General features: G+C 39.9%; 1 protein-coding gene across 3 annotated transcripts in view; it reads left to right on the top strand.

Annotated features, from left to right (window-relative positions):
* Nucleotides 1–13,889, top strand: part of SYBU (syntabulin) — a 100,981-nt gene that overhangs the window by 20,615 nt on the left and 66,477 nt on the right. For 2 of the 3 annotated variants that reach the window (XM_053558906.1, XM_053558904.1), the window contains exon 1: nucleotides 13,332–13,591. The exons of the other annotated variant lie outside the window; for it this stretch is intronic. The gene's annotated coding sequence lies outside the window, so the exon portion shown is untranslated. Of the gene's footprint in view, nucleotides 1–13,331; nucleotides 13,592–13,889 lie in introns of those variants that run through there. 3 annotated transcript variants of the gene reach the window in all.

The following is a 13,889-nucleotide window of genomic DNA, read 5'->3' as shown; positions in this document are numbered from 1 at the left end:
GCTGCCATCATTCCCTATATTAAGTATCGTAATTTTTTTTACATACAAATCGCCACTCTAGCATTTCCTCTTCACACCCAACAGTTTCTCTGGCTGCCCCCCATCCTGACAGGGAGCTTCTCCACAGTGAGCTCCGCAGGGAGCTTCTCTTTGGCCTGACTTTCTCACAAGTCTCCAGGAGCCTCCTTGGCTGGCTTGCTGAGTGGGCAGGTCTGAGGCCGCTGTGTCTCCACACAGCGAATGCACCTGCTTCTGTTGAAAGTCTGCTCAGCCCGTCCCTTCCCAGATTCAAATCCTTATAGTTTTAGTCTTCTCAGGCAACGTCCTCCTTTTTTATCATTTTAGTTCTCCCCCCCCCCTTTTTTTTGAGACAGAGTCTCTCTTGATAGAGGGTAGTGGTGTCATACCTCACAGCAACTTTAAATTCCTGGGCTCAAGAGATCCTCTTGCCACAGCCTCCCAAACCGGACTACAGGCGTGTACCACCATGCCTGGCTAGCTTTTTTTTTTTCTCTTTTTAGTAGATACGGGGTCTCGCTTTGCTCAGGCTGGTCTCAAACTCCCGAGCTCAAGGGATGCACCAGCCTCAGCCTGCCAGAGTGCTAGGATTACAGGTGTGAGCCACCATGCCTGGCCTAGTTTCCCTTTTTTAAAAACAAAGTTTCAATTATCATTTTTATTCTCCCCAAACTATTTTTATCTGGATCAGTTCTTTTCTAGGTAAATTATACAATTATAATTGGATTAATTTATAAGTTTTTCCCATCCCTATCAAATTCCTTTTTATTTTAATTTTTAATTATCATATATCCATAATACTTACATATATTTATGGAGTCCATGTAATGTTTTGACAGAGGCATACAATGTGTAATAAGCAAATCAGAGTAATTGGGGTATCCATCACGTAAGTATTCATTTTTAATTTGTGTTAGGTATATGGAATATTCCAACAGTCCTTTAGTTTTCTCTTTTTCTTTCTTTCTTTCTTTTTTTTTTTTTTGAGACAGAGTCTCACTCTTTCACCCTGTGTCACTTTTCTTTTAATCTTTTTAGCCTCAAGCTTCTCCTGTTGTATCTTATAATTCTTGGACATGACATTAAGAATTTTGTCTTATTTCCAGAGTATGCCACCTCAGATTTGGTGGGGAACAGATCCATGTTCCCTGTATATTTCCAGAATCTACTTAATAATACTAAGTGATTCATGCCTTTTCCTGCTCCACTCACTGTGGAATCCCAGAACCTCCATTTTATTTGTCAAATAAAAGTAGTACCAGAGTCAGAATAAATAATAAACATTTTCTTACTGAGAAATAATATAGACGTTAATGTCAAATAGTAACATCGAAAATACTTGTTAATTCTTGTCGAGGGAGCAGAAAATATTATAAATCAATAGATGTGTGTGTTTTTATGCAGGTTATTACTTTTTAACTTATTTTTAGTTTCTCTATTTTCTTGTTAATCATTTTTGTTGTTTTCTGTAGACTTGAATTTAAGATTTTCCTATATTTGGATGGATAATCTTGTAAACAGGTGAGGTCACACTACACTTGGAAATACATTTTCATATGAGCCATAGAGAAGAATAAACCTTAACTTTAAAAAATGCCCAGTGTTTTGGCTTGGCATCTGTAGCTCAAGCGGCTAAGGTGCCAGCCACATACACCAGAGGTGGCGGGTTCGCATCCAGCCCGGGCCTGCCAAACAACAATGACAATTACAACCAAAAATATCTGGGCATTGTGGCGGGCACCTGTAGTTTCAGCTACTTGGGAGGCTGAGGCAAGAGAATCGCTTAAGCCGAGGAGTTGGAGGTTTCTGTGAGCTGGGATGCCACAGCACTCTACCCAGGGTGACAGCTTGAGGCTCTGTCTCAAAAAAAAAAAAAATTCCCAGTGTAAATATTAAAGTACCAGACAACAGCTGTGGACCCCAGCAGGATGATCTGAGATAACACGACACTAACATAGTTAAGTACATAGTTCAAAAAGTCCATGATATGCTCATCTCTCAAATATACGTAAATAATGAAATAAATTTTAAAATAACTTGAACCTTCTCCACATAGTACTGAGAGAAGCCTTTTATTAAAACTATAATACAAAATTTTAAAGAACTTGTAAATAACTATGGAACTACTTCCCTCCTAAGCTAACCAAAAAAAAGGTCTTTTGCTTTCTAATTTACAAACAACAACAAAAAAATGGCCTGGTTTTATTTTAGATTTTATATTAATGTGGAAAGGTGTATTTTTTATGTATTTCTTATTAAAATAAACCAAGCTAAATGGCTACTATCTAAAGATGGCTCAGAATTAGGTATAGTAGAGTCATTTCATCAGCTCTATGTGGCTAATTGCTGCTTGATTCATAAACATTAAGGCCCAGGTTGACCAAAAAAGCAATTTTCTTGTCCTTTTCCATGCAACATTTATATTTTCACGTGACAAATTTATTTAGAGTCCTATCAATATAATATTTTAAAAAACTGATTTGAGCAACAATTTTTACAAAAATACCCACCTCTATTTCTAAAACTAATAATGGTAGATGTATTTTTTTTCTCATCTCATCTTGACAGTTCACTAGACGGCATCTATTGATAGGGAACTGAAAAAGAGCTATTTGATTTAGAAAAAGGGGGAAAAACTTACATGGAAAAGCAGGAGTGGAAGGGAACAATTGAATGGCTCTTGGTGTGGGGAGAGTTTTAAGTGGCAGGCAGAATTGATGGGCTCTTTTGAATGTGATGACAGGGCTGTAAAATTTTCTCTCTGAACAAAAGAAAAAATTCAAATTGCGCCAACATGAAATATAATGCTGCTTTTGTCAATGGCATCATGGGCTTCTCAGCCAAAAGGGAGAATGTAAATAAACAGACAGTGAAATGCAACAAAAAGGCATCAGCTTTGAAAAATCTCTAGCCCTGCAACCCTGGAGAGCTTCACTTTGGTAATCATAAATAGTTTTGTAGATGCTGAGGCAAACAAGGGGCAGCAGACAGTTAAGTCATTGTAAGTGCCTGCACAATGGCTAAATCGGACATTCCCTTGGCTAATTTTTTCATGGTACCGCACTAGAAGCCATGGAGTGGTCTGGGGACTGGTCTACCTTTCTGCAAGTAAATGTAAGCTCACATGGGCAGCGCCTGTGGCTTAGTGAGTAGGGCACCGGCCCCATCGATGGTGGGTTCAAACTCAACTCCAGCCAAACTGCAACAAAAAATAGATGAGCGTTGTGGCGGGCACCTGTAGTCCAGGCTACTCGGGAGACTGAGGCAAGAGAATTGCCTAAGCCCAAGAGCCAGAGGTTGCTGTGAGCTGTGACACTACAGCACTCTACGGAGGGCAACAAAATGAGACTCTGTCTCTTAAAAAAATAAACAAATAAAAATAAATGTAAGCTCACACACGATTGGAAGAACCATCACACATGACCTAAGGGTTGCTGTTCAGCAACCCCAGTCCTTTTCTTTCCCTACTGAAGTACCCAAATGTCTTAAAACACAAGTGCTACCCAACCAGGTGAATGCAGAATCTCAGAGCTTGGAGTGGATGTAAATAAAAAGCATATTGGTTTGATGGCTGAGAGCATTGGCTCTAATATCAAATGAAAAGAAAAACAATTGACCCACTCAAACCAAAAATGTCCTCCTTAATTTAAATACCTTACTGTTACCAGAATTTCTTTCTTCAGTAGGTCCTTGGTCTCAGGGTTTCAAAGAATGAATCCATGGACCACAGATCAGTGGTAAGATGGGATTTATTATACAGAAAAGAATACAGAAAAAGCACCAGAGCTCCTAACAGAGGGAAAGACTTAAATCAGAAAATCTCCTCTTTGCTTGGGTTCTTAGGGGTATATGTAGTCCATGAGTCCTTTGTTAGTTACATTTGGCCAGGACTTGGTAATGAATGGTTATAGTCCCTTCCTCTTGGGCAAGGGGAATGATCATGTTAATGCATGGATACAGTTTCTTCCGCCAGGGGCAAGGTGAATAAGCCATTCCCTTCATGCAATTGTCCAGTCCTGGGAAATGGCGGTTCTCTGTTCCTCCCTGAATGAGGTAACCCTGTATCACCCTTAGGCTTATGAAATGCTCACAAGGGAGTAGCAGTCAGAGGGGGGCTCTCTAGGTCCAAGGATGGTTCTGGGGTTGGCACAGGCAGCGCCAGCTGTGCCGTGATCTCCCTCAACTTCCCAGGGACTCGAGGGCTTTCCCCGGGCCGGTCCCTCTCTGGGGCACTTTGTTCTCCAGTCCTCATCTCCTGCAGCACCAACATCCCTGGGGCAGGACACAAAAGGCCAGGCAGGTCCTCCCGGGTGGCCTGGCATCGCCTGAACTGGGGTGCCACCTCCCTGTGTCATTCCTTTCAACATCCTTTAGAGAGCTGGCCACTGTGACCACATCACAACTCTGACTGTGTGGGCATTTTTTGCCACACTTATTTCTTTTTCTAACTCAAACATCCCCTGTTTATCTTTGTGAATTTAAACCTTTGTAGAGTTTGTAGAAGAGGCTTTATCAGCACCAAAGGAAGCAGAGAGGATGTGTTCATTGCAGCATAAAAACAAGACAGGAAGAGCCTTCCTTCATATACTTCCTGGGTTAGTGCCTCAGTTTAAAAGTATGCTCAGTGAGAAAACTACAAAAGGCCTAAAAATAAGAATCCAGAGCCACTTGAGGCTCCTGAGTAACTTAAAACTTGCCTACATGTTCTACTCAGCGTTAAGACATTAGATCTACTCTCCGAAAGCATTGTCATCCAGAACAACAGCATGATGGGCTTAGGAAGTGCTGCAGTACCCTCCAGAGGGGCAGGAAAGGAACCTGTGATGGGACACTGGTTGGTTTACTGGAGAATGAAGAACGAAACCCTCAGAGGGCATCTTTTCGTAGGCTCAGACTTATTGGAATAGCAGAGTGACAAAAAAATCTAGGGAAAGAGTCCTCATTTCCACTAATGCTATTCAAAACAGTGTGCATCACGTTTGGAACTCTCCATAAGCCCATGCAAGCCAGTGTTTAAAATTATTGGGCTTACATAAGTGACCATCAAATAAACAGCCTTACAAAAATATGGAGTCAAGGAACTTGAATGGCCTGTTCACCTCTTTGAGGGGCTGCTACAATTCAATCCTATGGATACTTCCCCGTTGGCTATCGAAGGGGATTGCTCAAAGGTTTCAGATTGAAAAGCCTCATGCAGCTCTCTAGGCAAGAAGTATGGCCGTGGTGCTGACATACTACACAGACAAATTCCCAAATAGTTACCATATGATTTATATTCTGCAGGCATTTCCAGTTTCAATAGCAACAGTGGAAAGGAAAGGAGGAAGTCAGGTTTTCGGAAATAGAATCCTTGAGAAAAGACTTGCATATCTAATGCACATTTCTACCAAAGGCCCAATGCCAGGAGTAGATAACTGCAGACCTGCTGTCAGCCTTTTCTTATTAAAGCTCTCTAGAACAAACCAATTCCCTTTAGGCAAAGGACCACCAGAAAATTGCACTTTTAAAGGAGAACTGTATTCTTCTTGGTTCGAAAAAATAATAATAATTAGAATTTTCTGCTCAAACCACCTCTGTAAATTATCTCTCATGACATTTTTAAATTATGGAGAAATGCCTGGTCAATAGCAAAGTTTAATCACAGAGCTTTTATGGAAAATGCAATACAGAAATGAGTATACTTTCTACCATTAGACAATTGTTGTATACCCACTTAGCTTTTAATGTTTATAAAAACAGCAATGCCCTATGGGGGAAAAATTCAAGGAATTTATTTAGCCAAAAGGGAAAAGAGATGCTTAATTTCCACTTGACCACATTTCTTGATAATATGGAAAAAAATATATTTTCTCTATATTAATACATAGGATTCTTTTGTAATGTTTTGTGTTTTTATACTTAGTTTATCTTAAGATATAATGCATAGCTAGAAATAGAAGATGTCTATACTAACATTAAAGTCATGCATTTATCTTATGTGTTAAAATAATATTTTATTTTGTTATGTAAAGATTACCCAAAAGGATGCAGTATGGCTTAGTATTTGGAAGAAGTTTATTATTCCACCTTTATTCTCTGTGGCCATATACAATCCAAAAACTGTATAGTCCAAAATAAGACCTCAGACCTAACTATACTATCAAGGCAAACTACTTAAATCTCTCCCAATGTTTACTGGAGTTCTTGGGGGCATCTCAAGGGCTCAATCAATATTTACTGAATACATAAAATATTTATTTATACAAAGTATAAAATTCAAGGGATAGGATTTGCAGCCAGAAAAAGTATAACTTTGTAAGGCAATTCTTAGGCGAGCATTAAGAAAACTGACCAATTATTGTTTGCTTCATCTCCATTGTGTTTTGCAATTAATCATCTTCATATTGACTGGGAACAGTGGTTCATGCCTGTAATCCTAGCTCTCTGGGAGGCCACCACAGGAGGATTGGTTCAGCTCAGGAGTTCAAGATCGGCCTGAGCAAAGCAAGACCCTGTCTCAGAGACCAGCCTGAGCAAGACTGAGAATCCATCTCTAATAAAAATAGAAAAAAACAGCTGGACGTTTTGGTGGACATCAGTGATCCCAGCTACTGGAAGGATGAGGCAGGAAAATTGCTTGAACCCAGGTGTTTGAGGTTGCTGTGAATTATGAGGATACCACGCACTCTATCCAGGGCAACAGAGTGAGACTTGGTCTCTCTCTCTCTCTCAATACACACACACACACACACACATACACACACATGAAGCACACCTATAGTCCCAGCCACTTGAGAGGCTGAGGCAGGAGAATCACTTGAACCCAGGCATTTGAGGTTGCTGTTAGCTAAGCTGATACCATGGCTCTCTAGTCTGGGCAACAAAGTGAGACTCTGTCTCAAGAAAAACTTCATATTTTAAGGCAATATTTTTCAGATGTTCATATTATATAAGTAAAAACCAAAAATGAAGAACAGAAGATCCTCAATTCTGTATTTATGTCCTATTCTAAACATTTCACAGTCCATTCCTATAGAGGTATTTCTGAATTTCGATCCCCTGGGAGTTCTAAATTAGTGTTGGTAGAAAAAAAATTAGTAATTTATTTGAAAAAATTCCAGCTGTTTGCTATGGGAAATACAAGCACAGTGGTTTTAATAAACTAAGACGTCTACACGTAGTATCTCAAGCCTTAGGAAACCGTCTGCTCTCAGAGTAGATTTAAAATGGATTTATAGTGTGAGATTTTCTAATATTCTCTTGCTCGAGGAACTATTGTTTTCCCAAGTTTCTAAATAGATCTATCTAAATCATATATACATTTGAAAATGTTGCATCATCCTGAATTTATTCTAACAACAAAAACATAGCAAGCAACCATGTGGATATATAAAAATACAAATGACAGTGTCTCTTATAAGCCTTGGTCTAGAATTGTTTTCTATTTTAACATTAAAAGTCAAATAAGGGGTAGGAAAAGGAGTAAAAACTATAATAAGGAACCATGGGAATACTTTTTCAAAGAGGATTCTTTGAATTCTCACTCAAGAGAAATGAGTTCATTAAAATAATGAAGCTAAGATTAATATTTTATAATACATAAGGTACAATGTGTGTATTTTCTTTGGCAGAAGCTTTTCAAGTTATACCAATTTGGAAGTCATTATTTCATTTGGTCACTTAAAAATTCCTTTAAATTGCTATTCAACTCAAGATACAAACCCCAAAACAAACATGACATCTTCTATGCTAACATCTTTAACATGGTTTTATCTTTCCACCGCACTATACACTCATATAGTTCCAGCAGAAAGCATTTTCTAAGCCAGAAATCATTCTTTCCTATTTCACACTTGGGATAGGAGTAAATTCTGTGAGCCTAAAAAATTCTCCAGTGAGTATATCTGAAGGGCAAAAGGAACTGGACAGTTCTGGGAGGTGGAGTTTGGAAATTGAAAGGAGTGTTATAGGTAAAGAGAACGTTTGTGAGGACCAGGGAGTAAGTTATGAGGGATCGTGCAGGCCATACATTAGTCTCCGGACTTGACCTTGAGGACAATGGTGAAAAGTGAAAAGTAGGGTAAAGATGATCAATCTTCACCTTAAAGAGATTGGTCTGGCTACTTAAAAAAAAAAAAAAATGGACTAAGGAGAGCAAGTCCAGAGGCCAGGTTAGAAATTCAGACTGAAAGAGGTGGTAGAGGAATAAACACATTTTGAAGATAATTATGAAGTAGAATAGATCTTATTGGATTCTAATTTATTGTAAAGATGAAGGGGACACCAAAGAGTTAAGAGGTCTGGGGTCTGCATGAGGGTGTGTATCGTAACTTAGGGAACACAAATGGTAAGATCATCCTTTTAAGGAAGTATGATAAATACAACTTGGAATATAGTGAGTTTATGGATATAAAAGTAAATATACCCAGATGAATTATGAAACAATCATGGACTAGAGATGTACACTTCTCGAAGATCTGCCTGTAACCCGTAATTGAAGTGATGAGAAAGACAGCACCTGGGGAAGGAAGGTCAGAGGAGACATAAGAGGGTTAGGTCTTCACAGTGAGCAGCACCGACATCAAGGAACAGGCAGAAAGGACAATGAGAAGTGGGAAAGACCTGGGAGGGGAGAACTCCAGAAAGATGTGGTCTTCAAAAATGTGGGCATGTTTGTGCCAAAGGCTGTTGAAAAGTCAAGACGAGGGAAAAACTAGCCATCAGATTAAACCAATGAAAGCAAATCGTGACCTTGGGCAAGAGCTATTGGGTAGAGTAGTGGGTACAAAAGTGGAGTGGATTGGGTCAAGGCAAGGGGCAGGGAGGCTATAAAATACATGACACAGGCAACTAACTCTTTTCCAGACATTTGGTAATGAATGAAAAGTAGTCGGTTAGTACTAGAAAAATATGAGAGCTTAAGAGAGTTGTTTATTCCATCAGGAAAGATTTTAGCATCAAGAATATACAGAAGAAAAGGAGGTTACAGTTATCAAAAATAAGAACAATAGCTCATAATAACACCTAACAATTCACTGAGTGTGTGCTGGGCACTCTTCCATGTTCTTAATGTGTATTAACTCCTGTGATACTCTCCATATTCTTATGAGGTAGGTACTATGATTATTCCATTTTACATATAAATAAATAAAAATCTAGAGAGTTAGGAGAACTAACTGATAGGATATCACCCATTAGAAGCAGAACAGGATGCAATCCAAAGTTCAGGCAAAGGAATTACCCTTGTATTTGAAGAAACACAACTTCCATTTTAAAAGACCAGAAACAGGAAAGGTGTGTGTATGTGAGTGTTGGGGATGGTTACAGGCTTGGAGGCAAGAGCGTGAGAGGGTACTCTTGGTATCTTCTGATTTGTCTGTTAGTCAGGAGATGGGGGAATCTGCACAGCATGAGTGTAGAGATGGGAGACTGGCAGGTTCACAGGATGGAGAAGGTTTAAAATAGACCCTGTGGTGAATGGGAGAGAACATTGCCTAAACAGCATTAAATTATTTATCGCCAAGCATCCCTAGGGCTCCACTATAGCTGGAAAGCAAGAACAAGCAATATCATTCATTCCCAGGGTTGTGAGCCTTTCCCTGTGTGCTCAGCCTCAGGTCAGAGGTGAGGTGGAACTGTGAAGACTATTGGGGAAAGCTCCAGGAGTCTCCGCATTGAACCCATCACAGTAGCACAAAGGACCTTGGAGGCAAAGCAAACGAGCAGAGGGCAAGAAGAAAGGCAGGAAAAATATGGGGTGTGGATCTATTTGATGGCCACTTAAGTGCACCTGCTTCAAAAGTCAAGTGTAATTATACCTAATTATTCAGGTAAATAGGGAATGGATTGTGTCCAAAGATTTTTTAAAAAATAGACTTCAGTGATAGAGTGTATGAGAACTCTCTGTACTTTCCGATTAATTTTTCTATAAACTGAACACTGCCAAAAATATATAAAGTCTGTTAATTTTTTAAAAATACATTAGATAACCTGTAAATAGATCATGTAGGGAACATATAAATAAAATTTACTATTATTGTTTTAGAAGGATTTATCAGATCAGTCAGCAAAAATGGAGGAAGGAGTGAAGAAAGGAGAAGGGAACAAGAAACCTACTGTTGAATCCCCAGTTTGTACAAGGCTCTATGCTGGACTTATTAATAGGGCGGCGCCTGTGGCTCAGTGAGTAGGGCGCCGGCCCCATATGCCGAGGGTGGTGGGTTCAGGCCCAGCCCCGGCCAAACTGCAACAAAAAAATAGCCGGGCGTTGTGGCAGGCGCCTGTAGTCCCAGCTGCTCGGGAGGCTGAGGCAAGAGAATCGCGTAAGCCCAGGAGTTGGAGGTTGCTGTGAGCCGTGTGACGCCACGGCACTCTACCGAGGGCGGTACAGTGAGACTCTGTCTCTACAAAAAAAAAAAAAAGTGCTATATAATTTAATCCTTGAAATATACTTATGAGGTAGAACCACATTTTCCAAATTTGGTGTTCTTATTTTACAAATAAGATTAAGATTAAAAATAAGATTTTACAAAAAAAATTAAAATACAAAAGGATGTTACCTAACTTGCCTACAGTGGCACATCAGGTAAGCAGAAGAAAAGTTTGGAACCATTGTCTATCAGAGCACCTGCTCATTATCCCACGCCCTCCCTACATAATGAATCTGTACATTAACATTCAGTTATATGTATCCTTACATTTTTTAAAGTTTTCGGAAATAGTGCTGAAAGTTTGAATAAAGACACTATTGAACTTTGTTACCTTGCAAACCAAAAGATTTCACCTTTCAAAAGACAAATTCACTAACAAACCAATAGGTGGCAGTATAACATGGCGTTGTCAAAATTCTAAGTACTATGGCTAATTAACCATGCTGATTGAGGCACCAGGTCCTGTGCTTGATTCTGGGTGAGGTATCAAGATTTGAGACAAATCCCTTTCTTCCAGAAGGTTACAGACAGCAAAGCTGCAAAGAGAACCTGCATCAATCTATTGGGGGCATGTAGGGTGGCAGAAGACTCTTTAAGTAGAAAGAAAAAGACAGGGAGAGGAGAGACAATGGGACAGGAGAGAGAAATAGTTGAAGAAGGAAGAGGAGTGGGAGGAGGAGGAGGAGGAAGAAATAATTAGAAAAAAAGGAACTCTCAAGAATCCAAGAGTGCAATAGGATGTATCCATCCTTCAAAATACATCTCAAAACTCACACCTGAAAGCTTCACACCTGAGTCTAATTCAGATGCTTTCTGAGCATCTATCTGCCATGATGCTAAAACACTGACTAGTCCAACAGTTGATGGTCCTGTCCACATCCATATTAGATTTTGAGGTTGAGGACTTGAGGACAGGAAACACTGTTCCTCTTGGAACACTCTGGAACCCATGGCTAAGCCAGTGCTTAGCTCAAAATAGAAACAAAATTAAGTTGATGGGTGAATGAATAGGATGAAGAAATGATAGGTGTCCAGCCATTCATCATGCCTTCTACTCAACACTTCTTGATCTATTAATACCTTTGGGAGGATAAGTCCTGCCGCCATCTTTTCTAATGAGAATTTCAATTTCGTTCTTTATAAGGTACGGGTCATCTAGGGAAAATTTGTTTCCTTTTAGTAAAAATTAAAATAAAAAGATTTAGGATAAGGAGAATGTGAAGCAAGCAAGCAGGGGGCAGCAGTGGTCGGTGGAATTGTCTGATGCTGAGAAAGGAAGGCTATCTACTCATCTTTATGTGCCAGACATTGATGCTAAGCTTTCTGTATATTCTTGTCTAATCCTCCTATCATGTAGGATAGTTCATGATACTATCATCACAGTATCATGAACTAATGACTGTTATTAAGTCCCCTTAGAGATGTGAAAATGAGGCTTAAAGAAGTTAATTTGCCCAAAGACATTAGCTGGTATAACTGGTTCTTTCCACATGCTAAGTCCTAGAGGTGTCAAACTACTTACCTAAGGCAGCACTGTCAGTGGCAAAAAGGACTCAAATCCAGGTCTATAGGACTCAAGAATTCATGACCTTTATTAACTAAATTTTGTCAACACAGATCTCTTTGCAGGCGTGGGACACTCATATCACTCTTCTCTTCTTCCCTGAATTAACATTGCATTTTTGCACAGCTGTTGGCCTCTAGGAGTGCTCAGCTTCTTTTTTCCAATAATACTAGGGTTCTCTGAGTTGACAATCGAAAAATCCTCCTCTTCCCTCTCCCTCGTTTTTTTTTTTTTTTTTTAGCAGAAATAAAGGCAGAATCATTTTTTAAATTATGTGCTCTAGAAAGTGGAAGGGGAAACAAGTACAAAATCATGGAAATAAATGATATTACATGAACATGCTATTTTGAATGTAACTCAATTCTAGCCATAGATCTGCTTTCTGGGAACCAGATTATAAATTTCTTTTCGAGGCCTAGCCCTCTTTGGATGCTAGAGGAATCCCCTAGAGCCTCTAATGGGGCGGGGGGTGCCTGCTCTTCTCCTGCCGCGTCTGAGAAGTGTCTTGGCCTTCACTCCTCACCTTCTCTATAGGGAGCTCCCCACTGGGTTCAGGCAACTTTCAACTGTCTTTTGCACATCTCTGGTCTGTTGGGGGAAATAAGGTGCTTCTGTCTTAGGCCCAGAATTCAAATTCTGGATTTAGGCCTCACTGTGTCTACTTTACAGGTAACTTTCTTTACCCTTTCTGTAAATCTGTGAGTGCAACATGATTGGACAATGTCATTAGGTAAATGTCAGGTTTCTCCCTCCCGGATAGCAAACTTTACACTCATATCTTCCAGAGTATCTTAATTTCAATAATTCAAATTCGCTGTCCCAGTAAGTATACACCTACTTGTCCAACCATATGTTCCCATTTTCTTTAATATAATCATTATACCTATGTTTTGGACCAATATCTTACCCTATCCTCACAGATGGACAAAAGGCCTCAAACAGCAGGCAGCATTTTGTGGGGAGACTATCTGATGTCTGCTCCATCACCAGGAAAGCAGAGGTCTATATCTTTACCATCCTTCAAAGCTCCCAGCCTCCAACCTCTGTTTCTTCATGTGGACTTGGCCTTAATTTCTGTTCTTCACTGAGAGATACCTTTGACAGAAAACTCATTTGCAAAGCAGAAATAATTGCACAATTAAATCTAGAGAGTGTTCGAGCCAGCCCCGCCTCAGGTTGCCCACTGCCTTCACTGCCCCAAGTACACTCTGGGCCTCCTCCAGGAATGATCTTGCATAATCCTAGTCATTACAGTTTTACAACATTAAAATACTTGAACCATATAGTAAAAATAACACACATACAATAAGAGGAGGGTTGGTCACTCACACAGGCTCTTACAAGAAAACAGGCAGCTCTCTCCAGTAAGAAAAATTTAGGTCTCCACCCCATGACAAAAAAAAATAAAATCCCAAGATGCCCCAGAATGCAGTCTCTTTTCTTCGTGATGTGTTGTTAAGCACGTCAGCTGCTCCTTGTTGCTGTGCAGATCACCCAACATCGGGTCACTGAGAGAGACGGCAGCACTTGCTCGCACAGCGGATCGGATTAGGAGATGGTGCTTTGTCAGCCCTGATTCAATCCAAGCAAGCAAACGCAGGTGAGATGTCAGGGAGAGCGGATGTGGGGACGGTGCTGTGTCTTAGTTACATGCAGCCGTTTTCTCTTTGGCTGGGCATTTGTATTGTCTTCTCTGTGAAGTTTGCAATTGGTGGGAAGGGGTTCCGGGGTGCAGTGCTATCAATAAAAACCTGCCCTTTATCGCTTATCTGGTTTCAAAGATTGATCACACAACACTCATCGCATTTCTGTGAGATTTGAGTAAGATTATATATGTGCATGAGCTCTGAAAATGTAAAGTTTTGTGCATAAGAGAGGTATGAATTATTTAATTAGAA

Source organism: Nycticebus coucang, chromosome 13 (genome assembly GCF_027406575.1).
Source record: "Nycticebus coucang isolate mNycCou1 chromosome 13, mNycCou1.pri, whole genome shotgun sequence".
In the NCBI taxonomy this organism is placed as follows: Eukaryota; Metazoa; Chordata; class Mammalia; order Primates; family Lorisidae; genus Nycticebus; species Nycticebus coucang.
This window is presented reverse-complemented; position numbering and strand designations above follow the sequence as displayed.